At 38.1% G+C, this 22,658-nt stretch overlaps 1 long non-coding RNA gene across 1 annotated transcript; it reads right to left on the minus strand.

The window, feature by feature from the left end:
* Window positions 1–17,136: 17,136 nt before the first annotated feature.
* LOC133524814 (uncharacterized) lies at window positions 17,137–22,424 on the minus strand. Its single transcript, XR_009800449.1, has 2 exons — window positions 20,944–22,424; window positions 17,137–19,898 (listed from the first exon to the last, which is right to left on the minus strand). It is a non-coding gene; the product is annotated as an uncharacterized LOC133524814 (long non-coding RNA).
* Between the last annotated feature and the right edge of the window lie 234 nt (window positions 22,425–22,658).

The raw sequence follows: 22,658 nt of genomic DNA on the forward strand, positions 1-22,658 counted from the left end.
ACATTGTTAAGGTACAACGCATGCATACGAGCACGTGGTCAGCATATTGAGAACATTTTCAATTAAGCAGCTAGTAATTATGGATTCTGAGAAAAGTATGTGCAATATTAGTTTTTTGTACAACAATATTATTTTCTTTATTTTTTTATTATACGTGCATAAAACCTAAATGCATTCCAATTCAATCCATTTGTACCAAATAAAATCGTTAAAATACTCGAACTTCTTTTGACAGGTGCCATTTCTGGTTGAGTTGATCTTCTTGACAAAACTATAGTCTGGCAAACCAGTTTTGTCAGTAACAGTAGAAGAAATAATATAATGCATATGCATATGTACTCATCCCTTTTTTCGGGGTGATAGTACTGGCATAAGATAGAGACAGTATGATTCATTCAGACTATGCTCTAAGCGAGTAAATTCCTAGCCCAACTATAAATTAGTCCTTATTTTCAAGGAATAGGAGTATTGTTGTATTACGAAACAGCCACCCTTTACTTTTCAGTTTCGTTGGAGGTTTTCGCCATTGGGTGGTATGACAAACAACGAAATCCCGAATGCAAATTTTTTGATTGGGATAGGTTATTTTTTATTTAGCCGTAACGATTCGAACTTACTCGGATATATTCGTTTAATCAATTGCAAGTCTAGTAACCGTAACCTAGCCACTATGGTTATAATAAGTAGTACCTACTTGACTATCCGGTCCACATCCGGTCTGTCTTTTTGTAACGTTTCTATGGCTACAGGCTATTATTATAAAGTAACCATAGCAACTTCACCAATGATTGGTAAATAAAGTTCGGAAGTAGTTCCGTTACTTTCCTACGATCATAACCGAAGTCCGTTGTTCACAAAGCTCACGTGACAAGACTCTCAAAATTTGCGTGTTATGATTACATTGACAATGTCAAGTTGTCGAGTCAAAAGTTTTTTTCCAATAAATAATAAATAAATGTTATACGACATTATTACACAAATTGACTAAGTTCCACAGTAAGCTCAATAAGGCTTGTGTTGAGGGTACTTAGACAACGATATATAGTTAAGGAACCCACCACACAAATGACGAACCCTAACCGTAGCATTGCAACATAGTAAAATGTGACATCTTACATGAAAAAGTACCTTATGAGGGTTTCTAGTTACGGAGATATTCAATGTTTTGTAAAAATCGGTAAAAATAGTGATTTTTATTTTATGTCTATTTAGTAAACTGTACGTTACGACACGTCTTTGCCTGTCTTTATTTTTATTATAGGTGAACTACAAGCTGAATAATATGCTTCTAAAGTTTAGTACAAAAGGTACCTTATGGCGGTGTAATTTAGAAATGTTAGAAAATTCTTGTCGTCACTTGCCCGGCTTTTGTCCTTCATACCGCCGTGCCGCGATATTCGTTTGACTTCGAGAAGAAGAAGAAAGAAATTCCGAAATTCACAAGTCAGTACGGTGAAAGTCGTTTGCGAAGCAGCTGTATCAGCATGCCGAAAGACGGATTCTATAATCTCAGTCATGGTCGGGAACGAGTCTGGTGATACCATTAATGTAAAAACTTATGATTGGGTAATTTTTTTTAAATCCAAGAATCCATTCACCGTACCACAGCTACTTTCGTACAGTCATTTTAATACTGACCCATCTTCAATTGGTCAAGTTTTATGCAAAAAATCATTATCTGACGGAATTGATGCCCAGCACTTTGTGTTTAAAAATACATTTGATCACGACGAAATGCCTGAAGTTATCCAACCACAAGGGCTTTTGCATGAGAAGCAAAAATATCTTTTTGAAAAAATTAGACAATTTGTTCCACCTGAATCAAAAGACATACTTTGCCCCACACCCCAACTGCCAGTATCACGGGATGAAGATCCTTTGGAATCTCTTCCCGAAGCGTTTCCTTTGCAAGCTCTTCCCGAAGTGCTTCCTCCTCAGTCTCAGCCCAGTTCCAGTGGTCTGGTGTCTGTTCCAAAACGTAAGACGCATACTGTGGTGAGGTGGGTCATAGAAACCAAGTACGTGGCGGTGTCTATTTTTGTAAGAAAAGGCGTTCTGAACAAGCAAATCCTTAATATCATGTACCTGAGCCATAAGGCACCTTTTCTTTGCATGTAGTGTATTTGTTGTTTTTAAATAATATTATGACAAAGAACTGATTATATTCGTAATTATTAAGTATTAAGAGAATAATAGAAATTAATGGAAGCGTTTTTGAGAATGTACAACATAGTAATTGATTGATTGTACTGACGTAGTAGATGTTAATCTCCATAAGGTACCTTTTCGTAAATGTATGGAACAAAGACTGTTATATTTATGTAACTTTAAGTGCCTCAAAAAGTAAAAATTAGTGTCTAATAACGTTGTTGAAAGTTTTATATTAAGTTAATTAAAGACGTTTGTTGATTTATGTAGAAAAAATATATAGTTTGTTACTTTAAGACTAAAAACTGTCATTATCTGTGATTTCGCATGAAAATATTGAAAAAAAAAATTACCCGTGAATTTTTGTTTTATTTTTTTATTTATTTTGTTTGGTAGTCATTGTACAATACATAGATATACAAATCTGACATTCTTGTCGCGAAAAAAAGGAAAACTTAAGCTAAACACGATTTCTTAAAAATTGGCTAGTAGGCATATTAATTGATAAATTTAAAGGTTTGGTAGTATACTTACATGACTTATTTTAATATTTTCTGATAAAATAAAGCCCAAAGAATCATTTTTCGTAGCCCACTATGTAACTTCCAGCAGGAACATAGTTTTTGAAAGAGTTAAACTTCATTTGCCAATTTCTCGAAATCACTGATTTAGCAATGCAAATTTCAAAAATTTATATCTCGGTAATTATGCAACCTAGGAAGCTGATTTTTTATGCTATCGATAGCTTAAAAGCTATAGATTATTAGGGTATGCTTAACTCAATACCCGCCATAAGGTACCTTTGCCCGTGGGATGTCACAAATATTCTCGCTACTGATGTAAATGAGTTCTAGATAATTTGACTAATCCGATGTCAAAGCCAAAAGGCACGGACAAAGGTAATAAAACTTATAATTTATGAGTAGTACGTGCTGCTCAAGGTGTTGCACATGCACGTGGTGAGTTTCTTAAGAATTCCTTTGTGTAGAAATCCGTATATAAGGTGAGCTGCGTCTCACAAGCATCATTCCGGGTCTACTCCTCTCTCCGTACAGTTGTAGTAATTATTACTTTAATATAAAGTTAATTCTACTCTGTTGGTTTTATTCGACATCATCAATCTCCAAGTGATTCGCCGTTCAGCAATTCATCAGCTCCTCGCTAACGCAACCCTTAGCGACGACATTTGTGCCGCAGTCGGTAGGATTTTCTGAAGGACTCCAGGTGACCGAAGACATTGAAGTAAGTGGCCACCCTTTATTGTTTCCGCCCCTGCGAGTTCGCTTCTATCAAGAATTTATCAGAAGAAGATTCCTACATCCTTAATTTTGAAGCGCTGCTGCGAAATTCACCTATTAATTACCAACTACCAATATATATAGAGAGAGAGAGAGAGAAACCTCGGGATCGGGAGGATCCATAGGGTGGAGAACAGTACTCACTAACACCATTCCTTCCTTAAAAAATAATAATAATTGTATTATAATTTATATAGGAGCTCCACAATCCGCAATTTGATTTTTTATTTTTGTGTGTGTGTGTAATTTGTGTTCACGCTTATAAATAATAGGGAGTGTACTATAATTTATATTAAAATAGTACACGATTTAAGGACTCGTTCTTGCACTTTAATAACTCAAAATAATCTTAATCGTGCATATTCTTTATATATTATAAAATTAATTTTTATTTCATCACTAGGTCAATTTGCGGTTAATATAGAACAAATCGATTTGTAAACTTAATTGAGTTTTAAATTTAATGGATCTGTTGGCCCAGGCAGCTGATAGCCAAGCCATGAACCAAGCTCAAGCTCAGGTTTCGGCTCAGGCTCAGGCCCAAACTCAAGCACAAGTACAACCTGCAGATAATTTAGCAAACCAAATGCAGGCTAATTTAAATTTAGATAACGAAGCTGATTATGAAGAAGGTTCGGATGAGGCTGGAAGATATTCCTCTTACCAACCAGAAATGCCACCAGTATATGCTAGAGTCGCGGGATACCAAATGCCTCCTATGCCTCCTCTAGGCATCCCAACAGTCCAGGAAAATAATACAGAACGGAATCCGCAAATGCCTACGTTAGGAGAAATGATGAAAATAATTCCTACTTACAATGGTGATCCACGCCAACTAAGCAGATTCTTGCGAAAATGTGACTTTGTGTTACAACACTATTGAAATGGGTCGGAAGATCGTTATTTATACATTCTAGAAGTAATAACCTCTAGACTTACCGACATAGCAGCAGAATTAGTAAGTGAAAATGACTATTTAGCTCAAAATTGGTCTATGTTAAAACAACTTTTAATTCAACATTTCGGTGATCAGAGGACGGAAAAACACCCTAACCTAACCTAACCATTAAACAAGGAGAAAAGTTAAATGAATTCTGTGCTAGAATACAATCAGTAAAAAATCAATTGTTTTCCAAAATTGCAGAGCAATATGACGAATCAAGTTTACAGATTAAAATGAACATTTATAATCATACGGCACTGGACGTACTTTTATATAATATCCCAGAAAGAATACTTAGAGCAATCCAAATTAAGGAACCAAGATCGCTAGAAGAAGCGTTAAAATACGCTCTAGAACAGGCTCACTTTGATGAACATTATTATAAAAATCGAAAGGTCCAAAATCAATATAAAAAACCAAATAACTCAAAAACTGACACGCGAAAAAATTACTCGAGTCCAAGCACCTCGAATACAGGGCGAAATACTTTCACTCCTCGAGATAACTTTCAAAATACTTTTCGACCGTACCAGGGTCAATCCCAGAATAGTCACCAAAATAGGCCCTTTCAAGCGCAATCGAATAACGCGCAGGAATCCCAGAATACAAGGTCCAATACAACTAATAATAGACCTACATTTACCCCGCGTCCAAAACCATCGACGTCTAAACCGAGTACAACTAATTTAAACTTACATCTCAGCACAGAGGTAACTATATAAATAATGAAACTTCTAATGGGATATCGGACCAAGACCATCGACCTCAAGAAATTTTCAGGTCAGAGCCTCAAAATCAGGACAAAACCCATAAAAACTGAATTTCTCCCTTATATCAAAATACCGGAACAAAATATAAAACTATTAATTGATACAGGCAGTTCACGTTGTTTTCTTAACAATGCAGTAATAAATAAATTTTACGCCGATCGTAAAACGGTTGAGTCATTCAACGTCATAACAACGCATGCCATTAGCACACATAACACGGTAGTAAAAATACCGCTATTTAAAATATTCAATGAGAGCGACCTTCAACATAAATTCTATGAATATGATTTAAATAATGAATACGATGGCTTATTAGGTATGGATTTATTAAAAAAGTTAAATGCTAAAATCGACTTAGAAAGAGATTTACTATTAACGTACAATTCAGAAATACCACTTTACCTTTCAAAAACGAAATCGGTAAAAATACCGATACTCACCTTAACAGTACAACCGCGTACAGAACAAAGGGTCATTATTCCGACTCAACTACGCGAAGTTCAAGGAATAATAGACCGAGTTAAATTCTCAGAAGAACTAATGATGCCATGTGCCTTGTTACATTGTAAAGACGGCTTCGCTCAGACAACCGTTAAAAACCAAAGTGATAAAATAATGCAAGTAGATATTTTTTCACCGTTTGAAATTAAACAATTTAAACATGAAATATTATGTAATAACATATCGGATTCAAGTCATAATGAGCTCCTTACGCAAAATTTAAATAAATTAAGAACGGAACACATGAATGAGGAAGAGCGCGATGCGATCATAAAATTTTGCCGTGAATATAAAGATATGTCTTTATATTCACAGCAAAATGTCTACCACGAAGACATTCCTTTGACTTTTACTCATGAAGTGAAACATCATATTAGGACAAAAGACGAAACGCCGATTTACATTAAGTCGTATCGACAATCACCTAACCAAACCGCCGAAATTAAGAGGCAAGTTGATAAATTGCTCAAATCTGATATAATCAGACCATCATATTCTCCTTGGAGTGCACCTGTGCACATTATTCCAAAGAAAATGGATGCGTCAGGTGAACAGAAATTTCGGATGGTAATTGACTATCGTAAACTAAACGAAATTACCACAGATGATAAATAATATAGATGATATATTTGACAAACTAGGTAATAGTTCCTACTTCACTACTTTAGATTTGGCTTCAGGATATCATCAAATAGAGGTGAATCCTGAGGACCAACCGAAAAGCGCATTTAGTACCGTTAATGGGCACTATGAATTCAAACGTATGCCCTTCGGATTAAAGACGGCTCCTGCTACATTCCAAAGAGCAATGGATAACATACTCAAAGGACTACAAGGGACGCACTGTCTCATCTATTTAGATGATATAATCATCTTTTCTGCAACTTTATCAGAACATATTACACGTCTTAAGAAAGGTTTTGATACCCTACGTCAAGCAAACCTTAAATTACAGTTGGATAAGTCAGAATTCCTTCGAAAGGAAGTTTTGTACTTAGGTCATACTATAACTAAGGATGGTTTGAAACCAAACGAAGATAAAATTAAAGCAGTTCTTAAATATCCACTTCCAAATTCTATTAGGGAAATCAAAAGTTTTCTAGGATTAGTGGGTTACTATAGAAAGTTCATCCCAGACTTTGCGAAAATAACGAAACCAATGACGCAAATGTTAAAGAAGGGACAAAAGGTTGAAGCATCCGAGGAGTTCATAAAGGCTTTTGAAACCTGTAAAACACTCTTAACGAATGCTCCAATTTTACAGTACCCCGATTTTTATAAACCTTTTATATTAACAACAGACGCCTCAAATACAGCCTTAGGAGCAGTTCTATCCCAAGGAAACATAGGAAGTGATAAACCAATAGCTTATGCAAGCAGAACATTAAATTGAACACGCCGCTGAACAAAGATACAGCACAATAGAAAAAGAATTGTTAGCTGTACTTTGGGGAGTAAGGCACTTTAGGCCTTATCTCTACGGAAAAAAGTTTCAATTTTTTACTGAACACAGACCGTTAGCGTAGTTATATTCTCTTAAGGAGCCCAACAGTAAGTTAACTCGTTGGAGACTTCGTTTACAAGAATACAATTTTGAAATAATTTATAAGCAAGGAAAACAAAACACTAATGCTGATGCTCTGTCAAGAATAAATTTAAATATTTTAGATGTACAGGATAGCGATCCTATTTATCAAAACGTCCCATCGACTTCCGCCCCAAGTCAAAACGTCACTGATTATATAAATATTCCAGATGATATATCTGAAGCCACCATGAGTGCTTCTGAAAACGAAGACGAAGGTGAATATGTAGAGATTTTAGGAGAATCAGACTCCATTATTCCCATTCTATATGAAGCTGTAGATACGAGATCAGATCAATTGATATTAACTCATTGGTTTAAAAACGAATTCAAAGTTATTATTAAAGGAAAAGTAATTGAAGCATTTTTACCTTTAGATGCTCTTTTGATTGAAGAGTTTATTAAAACAAAATTAGTCCCAAATAAAAAGTATTTCGTATATTTTAATTCACCACAAATTAAAACAGCATTTTCCGAAACCGTAGAACGAATGTTTGACAAAAAGTCAGTTCCTTTTATAGAATGTACAAAAAGACTAACGATATTGCAGGATGAATCAGAACAAAAAGACATTATCTTGAAATATCATGAAGGAAAATCATGTCACAGAGGCATAAATGAAACTTATAATAGATTAAAACGACAATATTACTTCCCTAAAATGAAAGAAGTAATAACCGCAGTAATAAATAACTGTGATATATGTAAACAGATGAAATACGATCGTAAACCTTTAAATCCATTGATTCAATTAACCCAAACGCAACAGAAACCCTTTGAAGAACTATTTATAGATCTTTTTAAAATAGATGGAAAATTATATCTTACAATAGTGGATGCATTTAGTAAATTAGGACAAGCCATTTTAATTTCAAATCGATCCACTCCAGAGGTTATCAAAGCTTTAATTAAATATTTTTCACATTTCGGATTACCATATAAAATTAGTTGTGATCCAGGGTCAGAATTTAATAATGCATTAATGAAAGAACTACTTCTCCTTTACAAAATAAATTTACACATTGGAACCCCTTAATAATCCCCAATCAATGGGAATTGTAGAGATTCCATAGTACGATTATAGAGACATACCGATTAGCGAAGTATACGCAAAAGATTAGCGATGCCGCTGACGTAATGACATATGCTATTATGGCTTACAATAACAGTATACATTCGATAACGGGTTTTACACCATTTGAAATAGTATTCGGACATACAGACTCTCGTAGTATATTCGACATCAATTTTAATCAAACTTATATGCAACAATTAATAAAAGGACTAAAATATTATATCAAATAATTGCAGACAAAATGCTACAATCAAAGGAAATTACACACTCTTGTTTAAAAGCATCAGCTTCTACATCACAAAATTTTCATAAAGGAGACGAAATTTATACCAAAATGGTAAATAAGCGTTTAGCTAAAGATAAACCAAAATATAAAAAGGCTACTATTACGGGCATACCTGAAAGAAATGTAGCGCCCATATGTATTAGAGGACGAAATACCACCGTACCCGTTAGGAATATTAAACGGCCAAATAAAATACATAAAGTATTAAGCTGTATAATGCACAATGATACGCAAGACGACGACGATCCTTAAATCACTGAAAGAAATGAATGTAATCAGTTCCCTACCCCTATAAATATGGCATATATGATTGTAAAATTTAAGACGTCAAAGTATTGAAATTGCGCATAATGATCAATTGTACGACAATTTAATTAGCACTTTTGATATACAATAAATGTATATACAAAATCTCTCCATTGCATTAAAATGCAAATGTCGTAATTAATATTTATCAGGTACCTGAAGGCTAAAGAAAGCCGACTAAGGCTAAAAAGCCGAATTGATCATATAAATCGAAAGTCGATTTAAAAATGTTAGATTTCGATTACATACACGTAGCATAGCACGGTAGTCAAATCTAAGATAAAGAGTTCGCTTACATTCACGTAGCATGGCACGGTAACGAATCTCTAAATTATACGAAAAAGAGTCGTATTGCATTCTCGTAGCATGGCACGGCATACGTTACTCGTAATTGAGCTGAAAGACAAACAGTCTCGCTCAACTTATAACATAAGGGCCCTTGAATAAAAATATATATGGATGGGATATAAATCCCTTGAATAAAAATATATATGGATGGGATATAAATTCCTTAAAAATAAATAGATATTATTAGTTCTAACTTTATGTAATCCTTTAAATTACATAAGTAATAAAATAATTTTAACTCCACTAAATGTACACATTCGGTATAACGGGTTAATGTATTAACATAGCGGATTAGAGCATAATTTCGTTATATAAACTTATCTAAGCACAACTATGTTATCCCCTACCCCTTTCCTATCCCTAAAAGTGAGTGGAAGATAATGAGATACACGAAGAAAAGTAACATCATACTACCGAACATTATCCAAATCACAAAGATATCAGGAAGACATAAAAAGGAGACGAGTACTGAATATCTGGTAGTCTGTCTACAAAACGTGACAAATGTCAGTTCATTTGTTTTGAGACCGATTATAAGGTGTTAAAATACTAAAAATCGACGTCTACGAGAACGAGTTCGAAAAGATGTGAAAGTGAAAGTGTATATATAACTCAAAGAATAGTGAAAGTGAATAAAGACGACATTGTGCCGGGATTAGGGCAATAAAAAACATTTTAAGGGATAGCATAAGTTTAATTGTTTTAAAAATAGTTATATTTTATAAAAATGTGACAATTTTTTTTTTTATAAAAATGTGTAATTGAAAATACGCCACCTTCGGCAGTAGCTACATTTTCGAGGCGTTTGGGGTCGAAACGCTGGGGCCGTGGGGGCCAAGCGCGCGTCTGCTCTACAAGGACCTAGCGTCGCGCCTTATAGATGCCACAGGTGACCAGAGGGCTGGCCAATATTTAGCTCAAAGGATAAGCATTGCCATCCAACGTGGACACACAGACACACAGAGTAGTACAAATGGACAGGGACAGCACGCACGCGCTATGGCTTGTGGGGTTCCACCACAGGGGTCCGTATTGGGGCCCCTCCTGTGGAACCTCGGGTATGACTGGGCCATAAGGGGGGAGCAGCTTCCGCGTATGGTCACCATCTGTTATGCAGATGACACGATGGTGGCTGTACGAGGAAGAGAGCTCGAAGATACCCTATGGAGGGTATCCCTCCCGAAAACGGAAGCTATCGTTTTTGGAGGGCGAATGTGGCGCGTGAACGCAGGGATGACGCTACCGGTAGGGGAGGAGGCTGTCCAGGTCAGTACCCATATTAAATATCTGGGTCTGGTTCTGGACAGAAAATGGGATTTTGTCGAGCATTTCACTAGGCTCATTCCCCGCCTGGTGGGTGCTACGTCGGCGCTAGGGCGTCTGCTGCCTAACGTGGGGGGGGGCCAAACGCCCCATGTAGGCGATTGTACGCGAGGGTCATCCGCAGTATGGCGCTGTACGGGGCGCCAATCTGGGCGGAGAGGCTGACGGAGACCACACGGGCCCTACTCCGTCGGCCGCAAAGAGTGATGGCACAGCGCGCTGCGAGAGCTTACTGCACAACCTCCCATGCTGCTGCGTGTCTTCTAGCCGGCACCCCGCCGTGGGAGCTAGATGCTCGGGTGCTGTCAGAGAGGTACTAGATGAGGATTGAGGCGAGGGATAGGGGGGAACTGCCGGACCCAGAAGAGGTCGAAAGGGCGGCGCGTAGGGCCCTAGACAGGCTCCGGGAAAGATGGAAAGACGCGCTGGAGGATAGCCCCTATGGGACATGTACCATAGGTGCTATCCTCCCTTACATGGAGGAATGGTTGGGTCGGAAGCATGGGGCCCTAACATTTAGGCTGACGCAGGTGATGTCCGGACATGGCTGTTTCGGGCATTACCTGAACAAAATTGGGCGGGAGTTAGGGCCCCAGTGCCATAAATGCGGAGCGGATGATGATACGGCCCAGCACACCCATATTGAGTGTTGTCGATGGGCCAGAGAGAGGGCGGATTTGGGTGTGGTCCTCGGGACCGATGACTTCTCGCTGCACAGCATTGTAGCTGCGATGCTGGGCAGCGACAGGAATTGGAGAGCAATAGCCACCTTCTGCGAGGAAGTCATCTCGCAGAAGGAGGCCGCTGCTGAGCGAGAGCGCGAAGATAGCCCTGATGCGCCACCGTCACGGCGCAGACGGAGAGGGGGGAGACGTAGGCGATATATTCTCGCCAACAACTAGTCCCTCGCCTCCTAAGAGCTAGTGGGTTGGGGGGCCACACGGGACGGCTCTACACGGCTGGGAGGAGAGTCAAGCGTCCTGGCTCTCTTCCTTATCGGAACGGGTGACCGACACACATGGGTCGGGCTGCCGGGGGGCGTCGCGGATGGAATGCCACAAACGACCCCATGACGCTCCCTAAGGGCAACGCGGGTGACGCCGCAGGGGATGTTAGTGGGTATTCTCCTCCCCTCCCTCTGATTAGCAGAGGGAGCTGTGGGGGAACGAGTCCCACATACCACCCCCCAATGGGCTTCCCCAGCCCGGGGGTGAGATGCGTAAAGGCATTTACCCCTGCGTCAACAAAAAAAAAAAGGTAGAGAAAATGTAAAATAAAAAATAAATAAATATGGTTATTACAATCATGTATTTTAATTTGGTCTTAAATATTAAAATCGATCTATTTTGGTTCCTTAAGCTAAATATTAAATAAAAGAAAACGAAAATATACGGTGATAAAAAATCACTGGCCATATTTTGCGGGCCATATTTGTCAAATTGAACAAGTGTTACTATGGGGCCAACCCGCGCAAAAACGTTTCTCCTGAAGTTGTCAATATCCCTAAAGAGATTTTAAGCTTATCTAGTCCAGGAGACAATGCTCTTGTTCTGCCAGTAAACGCAAAAAACATTTCATGTATTGAACAGAAGTCTAATGTATGTGACATCCTAGAGGGTAATTTCTCTATGGAAGAAACCATATGGACTAAACTTTATAATGGTGAAAAAAATTTGGACGGTTTCAATTATCCATACATATTGAGGTCATATATTAAGTAACATGTTAACAATACATGCATTATCAATATAAAATACGTGAAATACAGGACAAATGGTGAAATAGTAAATAGCTGTAAATGTAAACATGAGACATGCAAAAAACTAAAAGTGGTCTTAAAGCAAGATATAACTGTAGACGTTTGGAGTCAATCACAAAATTATTCTCACATAATACAAATAACGGTTCATGTTCGCGGCTTAAAAAAGGCGCTGTGTTTAAACGACCGGTCAAAAAACGACATCGTAGACCTCGTTCTTTATTAACAAGACCATCCTAACTACGTGCGCGATATTTCATTTCCATTTACCCGGTCCGCGCAGAAATCGCGAAAAAAGATTGTCATAAATTTTCGCGAATCATATGTTGATGGTTTCTATGAAACACCTGTTTTTTTTTTCGCAATTTTGGGGTTTACCCTGTTCTTTGGGGATGATGGCGATGTAGTGATACTGTCCGTTTATGAAAATTGCAACTTTTCAAATCAAAAGACCCCTCCCCACAAAGACTGGGAACTAAGACAGCGGACGGGGAATGAATAAAGAACCAGTAAGATACGTCCGACGCAAATAAGAAAACACAAGGACCCCCCTCCAAAACAAAGAATTAACAACATCCAGCATTGAGACGACCGAATCAATTGAACACAAACAGGAAAATGAAACAACAACCCGACTGCTCGTCACCATCAGAACTCACTATACCTCAATCACCTGACACTAAATCGCAGTTGAAAAAGGAAAGTAAGGGCTTGTGCACAAATCACGCGAGGTTTTTTCGGCTACTTTTTGACTCCACCCTCCCCTTGGTGATATTAAGTGAGACTCTTGGCTACCCTAAAACAACAAAGTCGTCATAAACTGCGAAAACGAGGAAGACAGACTGGTCAAGGTATAAATATGGCCGACCATTCTACACCTAGTACATTTTCAACGCTTTAAATGGATGATTATTTTATTAACCATTTTTCATTGTGACAGACAAAAAAATACAAAACAGCTCAGACAGTTGTCGGGTGTCAGACCGTCAACATCTCCAGCATCTCCTGAGGATGCCTCGTAGAGAGGCGAAACACGTGTCGAGTTTCTGTCCTTTTGGTGGTGGGTTGTTATATTTATTTGCGTATTTATTTTTGCGGTGGGAGGGTGGGAACATTAATTGCATGTAAAAATACGTAAGTAAGTACAGGTTAGCACTGATTGACTAACACGTTATTTTCTCGCGGATTAGCAAAGTAATATTTCTTGCTTTAATTCTGAAACATTCTGATGGAGCGTATGAATTAGGGGTTGATGACATCAAACTGCCTTAGGTATAAGTTCTCAAACCTGAGGCCAGTGAGGTAGCTTATCCAAGACGTCTTGGAAAACTTCTTTGGAGTCATACGGCAGCATAGTTCGATTAAAATAAAACCAACCTTTCGTTATTTTATCTACATCCATATAACAACATCATGTATTCCCTATAATATATTCAGACACGATAAGCTAAAGGCCTATATTAACAAACCTGTATCTATGGTTATCAATAACCAATACCTTCATTCTCTCTCTATATGAAAAAACAAAGAAATTTGATTTGTCCTTGGGATGACATTTTATTCGAAATGAAGTGTCATTGGCAAACAATTTTGACAAATATCGCATGTTACTTAATATCGTACACTATGGCATTCGGCCCCGACTCTAGTTTGTCTCTGAATAGAAAAAGACAATGGATGCGTGTCAGGCGCGAAAGTTTGCATTACCGCCATTTAACGTTTAGTTTGTCTTTACAGTAATTTATAAGTATTAAATTACTTTGATTTGTTGAAGCTTATGATATTGATGTATGTAGATAAAGCAGTGTATATATATGACTGCTACATAATTAGTGTCTAGAGTCTAACTCATTTCATTACTTTTAATGCCTTATTATGTAGCAGTCACATCTACTATTATGGCTCCAGTGAAGTCCACAATAATAACGGGCTCCTCACAGAGCGTTCAACTGTGAACAGGACACCGACGTGCTACTCACCTCCAAAAACTTGTTTTTGGTCAAGAGGAGGAAACGAAAGGCAGCGAAAAGGAAAAATACGTTGAAAATACAAACATAGAAAATATGGAAGATGAGTGCAGTGCAGTGCACTTGAGGTCAAACTTGAACATTCAAGCAACGTACTTGTACGTGTGTGCGCACCGGGCTTAAGGCTCCACCGCATGCAGTGCTCGAAAGCTTGGCAACAACGTGCAACCTTTCGAGCACGAGCCTTGAGTTCGTGCAGCTACATACTGGTGCAACAATAGACCCAGCCTTGCCGAATTCCAAAACCATTGCGTCGTGGGAATGGGGAACTGGGCGGAGTCTGTGCAAAACACGGGGGTCGATTTCATGAATCGGCTGGGAGCGGAGATGTCGTCGTACAGATCTGATATTAACAGAGTATACTTAGTAGAACAAATGTTATACAGTTATACAGCTGGGTGGAAGACAACCCCCAAAGATACGACACCGAATTTATCCGGCCATTCTTGATGGGGGTGGGATATGTCTCAATCATCTGATCAACATAAATTATGTGCAAATTTGATTTAAATAAACAATTCTATACTTACATAATTTTATTTTATTTTTCTATAAAATTGCATATTTTTGAAAATAAATTACCTAAAATTTAACCCATAAAATGATCAGTACAAGGTTCTTGATGAGAAAAGAGCATAAAATATTTTTGGCCAGATTTTAGGGCCTTATACCCCATAGTGCGCCGGCTAAATGAGCTAGAGTTCAAAAAGTAAATATTCATCATGAGTCACTGATTTAATTCCTGTCAAACTTCATTGGATAAGGGCAACTTCCGTCCACTAGTTGGAAACGGATAGTTGGCGCGAGCGCACGTCTCATTACAGCCAGGTCGGAGGCTCGATCCGCCATTAACACGCCGCGTATTGAATACTTATGAAGTCGTTTTAGTTAACAGCAGCTGCGCTTAATACTCTAAACTTCACAATACTCATAACGCGTTATCATTTCAAGAGCTCTAGGTTGTAAAAAAAGCAACCGTTAATGCGTTTAAAAGCGACGGAATTCGCTTTCTTTTGTGCCTCGCTGAGCAAACTGAACGAAATATTTTTAATTTATTCAGTTTTTAGAAACAATTTTGAAGCGACAACTCATATTCTCAGAAATTTCGTAACCTTCAAAATGGACGTCGTTAATCGAAAATCTATTTTAATGAAAATTATTACGAGAATGATCAAAAACTCTTAGAAAATTTGAATAGTTAAGATTAGATCATATACACGACATAAAGGAACAAGATGCGATCTACAATGTTTGTCATGAACATCACGACACATTTTATTACGAAGATATTCCTCTTACGTCCACCTTAATAAATAAATTTAGTAATAAATAGTAAGATAACGTGAGTACGTTATCTTACTATTTGACGGCACAGAGTATTCAACCATAAATAAGTGTAGGTAACCGCTAAACCCAAGTTTGCTCTCTTCTTCCCTAGACGGGATTTTTTTAATACTTAAGAGCTACTTATATTTAGATTCCTGTCTTTATGGCTTTAAAGGGTCTCGGGTAATTAAAATTACTTTTTTAAATAAAAGTACGTAACTAAAGTGTCATGTTTTCTTTATTAAAAAAATTTCTATTTTAGGACCCTCAAAATAAAAGTTGTAAAAATTTCGAAATCTAAGTTTAATAGTCGATATGCAACTAGGGCATAAAGCGACCCATATTACATTTACGAAATATCAGTATTCCCGTGGATGAAATTTATACAAAATGAGTAGGTATAACGTCGGCAGCCACATTGTTTTCACAGGGAACCAAAGAATTTAATCTCATTTTTTTATTATTATATATTAAGCTGAGCTAGTTAGCTTATTAGTTCGGACCCAAATTTATGCAAATGACCGCTTATTCTATGAATATTGCAACATAAGATGTTGGAGGCGTTACGCGCCCGACATCTGGATGTTGCCGATATTAATGAGAAGAGGTGGGTCGAATTTAGACTTTTGGAGACGAACTCGAAGATGTGGTCAGGGTCCCGCATATTGTCACAAAAGAACAATGTCGGCTGCAATTCCAGAAGAATTTTTACATCGTTGTGCGCGCCATGACTAACCTCCCACCAAGATCTATCACGAAGAAAAACTGTGGCAATTTGTTCTCAGTGCAGAACACTTGAGGTCAAACTTGAACATTCAAGCAACGTACTTGTAACGTGTGCGCACCGGGCTTAAGGCGCCACCGCATGCAGTGCTCGAAAACGTGGCAACAACGTGCAACCTTTCGAGCACGAGCCTTGAGTTCGTCCAGTATGTACTGGTGCAACAATAGACCCAGCCTTGCCATAAAGTAAAAACATGCTGGGTTCTTCCTGACTCGGGGTTACCCAGGTAACCCTCAACTGGGACAGCGTGCTCGAGCGTGGATGACACAACTGAGACAATTCATAGACGCCCAAAAATGTGCCGGCGATTTAAGAATTGAAATTCCACATATCGGTGAGGCACAAACAACGCTTTGCGAACGTGGGACCAACCAGTGATCGCTACCAACCGGCCTACGTTTTGACCCCGGAACGCGATGGTTTTGGGAGAACCACATGGACAGGGAGCCACCACAGGAGACACAGGAACCGCGAATGACTGGAGACCGAAGACCAGCCTCAGCAGGAGTGGAAAATTGAAGGCGCGCTGGCTCTCCTAGTCTCCAGTGACGAATACACCGCATTCCTGGAGGAGGGCGTCCTACAGACGAACCCAGGAGAGGGAGACACGAGCGAACCCAGAACCTGATCAGACAGATCGCCCCCGACCGAACCAAACTCGACCCCAACCACCGGAAGGAAAATGAAGAACGAAAGAGGCTGGGCTTAGTTCGCCTTCCACACACCAGGCAGAAACCGAAGACACTTAAGATATAGTTTATTGAGAATATAAGCGAAATGTTCATGTTTTGAAACAATAGTAATAATACAAAATAAAATATACAAAGAAATGTTTATTAAGTTTAAAAACAAAACAAAACCAAAATGATATACATATTTAAAGGGAAAAAAAGAGAAGAACAAAAATGGGTTCGGAAGTTGTAGCTCCTCTGGAGTTGCAGGCGTACATAGGCTACGGAAACCGTTTACCATCAGGCAGGCCATATGCGTGTTTGCCACCGACGTAGTATAAAAGGACCCCTCATTCATCCACTGAAGGAGTGAAAGATTCGAGAGAAGATCTGTCCCTGCCGCCTCACAGCGGTGGCTGGCGTGATCCTGGCAGCTGGAAATTATACTGGTCTGTCTATCTGTCAAAAAAGGTCGCTCGGAAGGCGAACGATCGCATTATCGTGCAAAACCCACCACCCGCGCTAATTCTATACCACTGAGCAGCCTACCTCAAACTTAAGAGCAGAAGGCAAGGAAGGGAAGGAATACTCCTCCAGGTCCTGAACTTCAGTTTCCTTTTTTAATATTGTAATAGCCTAGTCATAAGATTTTATTTCCAAATTCTAAACGGTATTAGACAACCAACCACCATTTCAACTTATTAGTCAGGCTAAAATTAATTTTGTAATCAAAATAATCATCCAATCTCTAAAAAAGATGTTCAACATGTATTGGTGGAATATGTGCGGATTGATGAAGTCACTGAATCATAATAGGTTAGATGTAGGCGCATCTCGGTGACACCAAACTCAGAAGAGGCAAAGGTGTGTGTATAGTGTATATTAGTCAGTCTGTCAGGCCGTAGATGATAATAATTTAGTTTAAGGTCCGATGGGACTGGTGTAATCTTAAGATATTAAAAGTCCCTAAATAAAAAAAAGAACAAAAGAACCCAATGAATCAATTATTAATATTAATCTACCAACTCGAGTCAACATACCAGCAATTTGCGTACAATATACAAATCCTTTAAAGCAATTATATCAATAAATCATACATACTATTAACATGAGTTATTTGGCAAATTATAATAATTATTATTTATTTTATATAAATACTATAAATAGTAGTTGGCTTTCATCACCAAACAACAGTCAGATGCAGAGATAACTGACCTCCCTGCATAGAAAATAGTTTGTAGAGTCAATTATCTCTGCAGCTGACTACTCAATTTGGAAACTACAATTATATTTGTATGCTGTGTACAACAAGACAAGTAAAAATATATTTTAATCATCACAATCTGCCAACTCTGTCCAATCACTTTTGACTCCAACAAAATAAACAACAGGGAACCACAACTACTGCAGTTAAGTGAGATTACTGCGCAAACCTATACAAAAATAATATGACTTCTGCACAATAAGCTTATTACAATTTGCGATGCTATTCCACCCGTTCTATGCTAAGCCAGAACATACCATAAACTACAATTACAATTTCCGAATTCGAACCATACTATGCTAAGCCGGCACCTGTCAAAAATGGATACAAACATACCCAAATACTGAACATAGTGCATGCAAGTAAAGAAATCAGACTAATTTGAGATGAATTGAAAGACACTGCATACCTGCAGATATGAGCCTAACAAGACTGAATGATTTTAAAGATAAAGCTTAAACGCTAAAACTACACCATAGCATTGTTACAGAAATTCATTCAAATGACTTAGAGACAAAAAACATCCAGAAAACTTTTTGAAACAGAAACTAGGTACATTTATATACATCAAAATAATACTAACAACACTAGTACCATGTAAGGTTTATCTGAAAGTGCTAGTATGTAAAACAATAACTGTCAACAATGGCCATTTGCACCATCCCACTAACTCAGGTTAACCAGTTAAACCATTAACTCAGGGTCAAATTGTACTGGTAATTCCAGGTTTAACCAGTTAACCCCAGGGTTACTGATTGGTGCAAGTGGCCCTAAGTGTTATATCCAAAATAATATTTTTTTATTACATCTTTTAAGTTAGTCTGGTAGAAAGACGTGCTTGAGTGAGAACAACAGAAAAAAGGCAATGGAAGACTTGAAGCAAGCTATGTTGGTAAGACATGTTGATGTTCTAAATAGAAACTATACAATTAAATTAATTGAACTATAAAGACCACTTTAAATATATTTATCAATCTTTCAGCTATGTGCATAAAACAGATGCACAGCAAGGCATTTCTTTGTATTAATTATGATTTAAATGCAACAGTCTTTAAATGAAACTGTCCACTTCAACAAAACAATCAACAGAAAAACAAATATCATTAAATCTGAGCGGGAAAGAAAACGAGTCACCGAAAAGAAAATTAATTACAGTTGACCGCTTGACCCATTAAGTACTTAATGTTAACTGCCGCTACGATGCCATAACTATATCAAATTTATAGACTATCTTTAATCCGCACAAAGGTCAAAACTATTTCCTGAATCACTGCCTGAGATCCAATGCCAATAAAATAAATGTTTAGCAAGAACTTATGTTCTTTTTACATCAATATCGATGTGATCTAAATTTGTATATGACATGTGAGCAAAGCTAACCACTGTGGAAAGGAATTTGACATGGACAATTTGACATCATGTGTTGCCCTATCTAAATAATATTAATAATGCTGTTTGCTAGCGAGTATATCATGAGTCGATATCTAAAAAAGCGGCCAAGTGCGAGTCGGACTCGCGCATGAAGGGTTCCGTCCCATTTAAGACGTATTAAAAAAAATCTACTTACTAGATCTTGTTCAACATTTTACCACTTTGGACACATTTTACCACTTTGGAAGTGTCTCTCGCGCAAACTATTCAGTTTAGAAAAAAATGATATTAGGAACCTAAATATAATTTTTGAAGACCTATCCATAGATACCCCACACGTATGGGTTTGATGAAATTTTTTTAATTTTTTTTTATGATGTATTAAAAAAAAACTACTCACTAGATCTCGTTCAAACCAATTTTCGGTGGAAGTTTGCATGAGAATGTATATCATATATTTTTTTTAGACTTTTCATTCTGTTATTTTAGAAGTTACGGGGGGGGGGGGGGGGGGGGGGGCACACATTTTTTCACTTTGAAAGTGTCTCTCGCGCAAACTATTCAGTTTAGTAAAAAATGATATTAGAAACCTAAATATCATTTTTGAAGACCTATCCATATAGATACCCCACACGTATGAGTTTGATGATTTTTTTTTTTTTTAATTTTAAGACGTATTAAAAAAAAACTACTTACTAGATCTCGTTCGAACCAATTTTCGGTGGAAGTTTGCATGGCAATGTATATCACATATTTTTTTTAGATTTTTCATTCTGTTATTTTAGAATTTACGGGGGGGGGGGGGCACACTTTTTACCACTTTGGAAGTGTCTCTCGCGCAAACTATTCAGTTTAGAAAAAAATGATATTAGAAACCTCAATATCATTTTTAAAGACCTATCCATAGATACCCCACACGTATGGGTTTGATGAAAAAAGATTTTTTGAGTTTCAGTTCTAAGTATGGGAAACCCCCAAAATTTATTGTTTTTTTTCTATTTTTGTGTAAACATCATAATGCGGTTCATAGAATACATCTACTTACCAAGTTTGAACAGTATAGCTTTTATAGTTTCGGAAAAAAGTGGCTGTGACAGAATCGGACAGACAGACGGACATGACGAATCTATAAGGGTTCCGTTTTTTTGGCTACGGAACCCTAAAAACCGATAAATTATAGAGACCGATCTATCCCTATGGTCATAGATGGTAGGATCAACGAGATGTGCTATACGCGTGCGCCCGTAAGGGACAGAACATACGCAATGCACCAAAAACAATCTACGTAATTTGGTCGGATTATTTGTTGTCCACCATAAGCCATACTAAAATTTACGGTAGGGAATAAAAAAAATTAAACTGTGCCAAGGACAAACAATCATAGCGCTTTCTCTCAAAAAAAAGATGACACTGACATCTTCAATCTCCGCGATCCCCGTAGAACTGAAGCCTGCTCAGTTTTACCTGTACATTTCAAGATGGTAAACTGGTCAAAAAAATCTTATTTGCGCAGGCCACCTGTGCAGTCGTAGAAAACTGCATAGTCGAATGCCACATACGCTCATTTTTACCTGTGCAGTTGAACTGTACACGCATAACTGCGCAGACGTACCCTAGTATGTATGGCCAGCTTATGCCTATGGTACTGTCCGCGCGAGCTCGGGTTTATGCATAAATGAAAAAAATACGCGCTTCATCTTGGATGCCTGCATTTTGGCTTTGCTCTTAACCTAAAAGTTTTCGGCTCAGAAGACCAGGGTCCACCAGTTTCCACTGCAACCGGAACAAAGTCGTAAACTGGTTCCGAGTTCGAGTATTTGGAATGCTCGAGCTTTGCTGCACCCTCTCCTGCAGCCCCAGCTCTCCGCACTGTGTGGCTAAAATGCAACGGAGTGAATGTACTTACGTACGCACGTCGCATCCCAAATGAGACCACGCCCCCTCGTCCAAAGAACCAGCGCTAACCTATCCGGTCGTTTGCAGTCTGGCCTACTCAAACCCTGAGGGTCTAGAGCACAAGGCAGCTGGGCGGATATCAATGCCCGAAGAACGATATAATTTATGGAATGGTGCCTGCCTACCAGCACACCTTGCACAACTTAGACCATGGTGGCCATTTGCCTCAACCATAGCTCCGCAATTTACATTAATTTCTATCTGACATATTTCTGTGTCAACTTAACATCGGAACCGGTGCGTTATAAGATGAACGATACAAGTTATAAGCATATATATATTAATTCACTTTTAAATAAAATACTAAATTATCATACAAAAATATTTCATTTAAAACATGTTTTATATTGCATGAAACCGTTTACTTAGAGTCGGATTCCATTGTCATGTATTTTTAAGTGACAAGGCTACAGCTAATGACAGTGCCTCATTTTATAAAAGATCAATCGTAGGTGGGTGGTTTAAATTGAGTAATCGTGGTCAAACAAAGTTTCGTTGAAGAAAACAAACCTTGACGAGCTACAATTGGTCCGTTGTCAGTATTGCGTATTTTAAGCAATGCACAAAAGCTTCCACCGACCTTGATACAAATGGTATGGCGATTTCAGATAAATGTCTAACAGACTGGCGTACTGGACGATAACTTGGTCCGGTCCGTGGCCTGTTCGATTGAGTGGGGGTGGCCCGCTTTATGTCCGTCAAAGCCAGTGCAGATGGGATGATTAAATCGACCAATTTGATCAGAAAAGAAATTGGTATTAATCTCCAATTTAATCACTAAATTTAGATTTATGGTTATATTTGACACAATTTGGTCAGGCCCGACGTTGGGCTCGAGTAAGAGTATGTTTCCGTTTCACCAAATATCATCAACATCTTCATCATGTAAAAAATACTTTGTCTATAATTGCCAAAAA

The sequence above is a fragment of the Cydia pomonella genome, chromosome 14 (genome assembly GCF_033807575.1).
Source record: "Cydia pomonella isolate Wapato2018A chromosome 14, ilCydPomo1, whole genome shotgun sequence".
In the NCBI taxonomy this organism is placed as follows: Eukaryota; Metazoa; Arthropoda; class Insecta; order Lepidoptera; family Tortricidae; genus Cydia; species Cydia pomonella.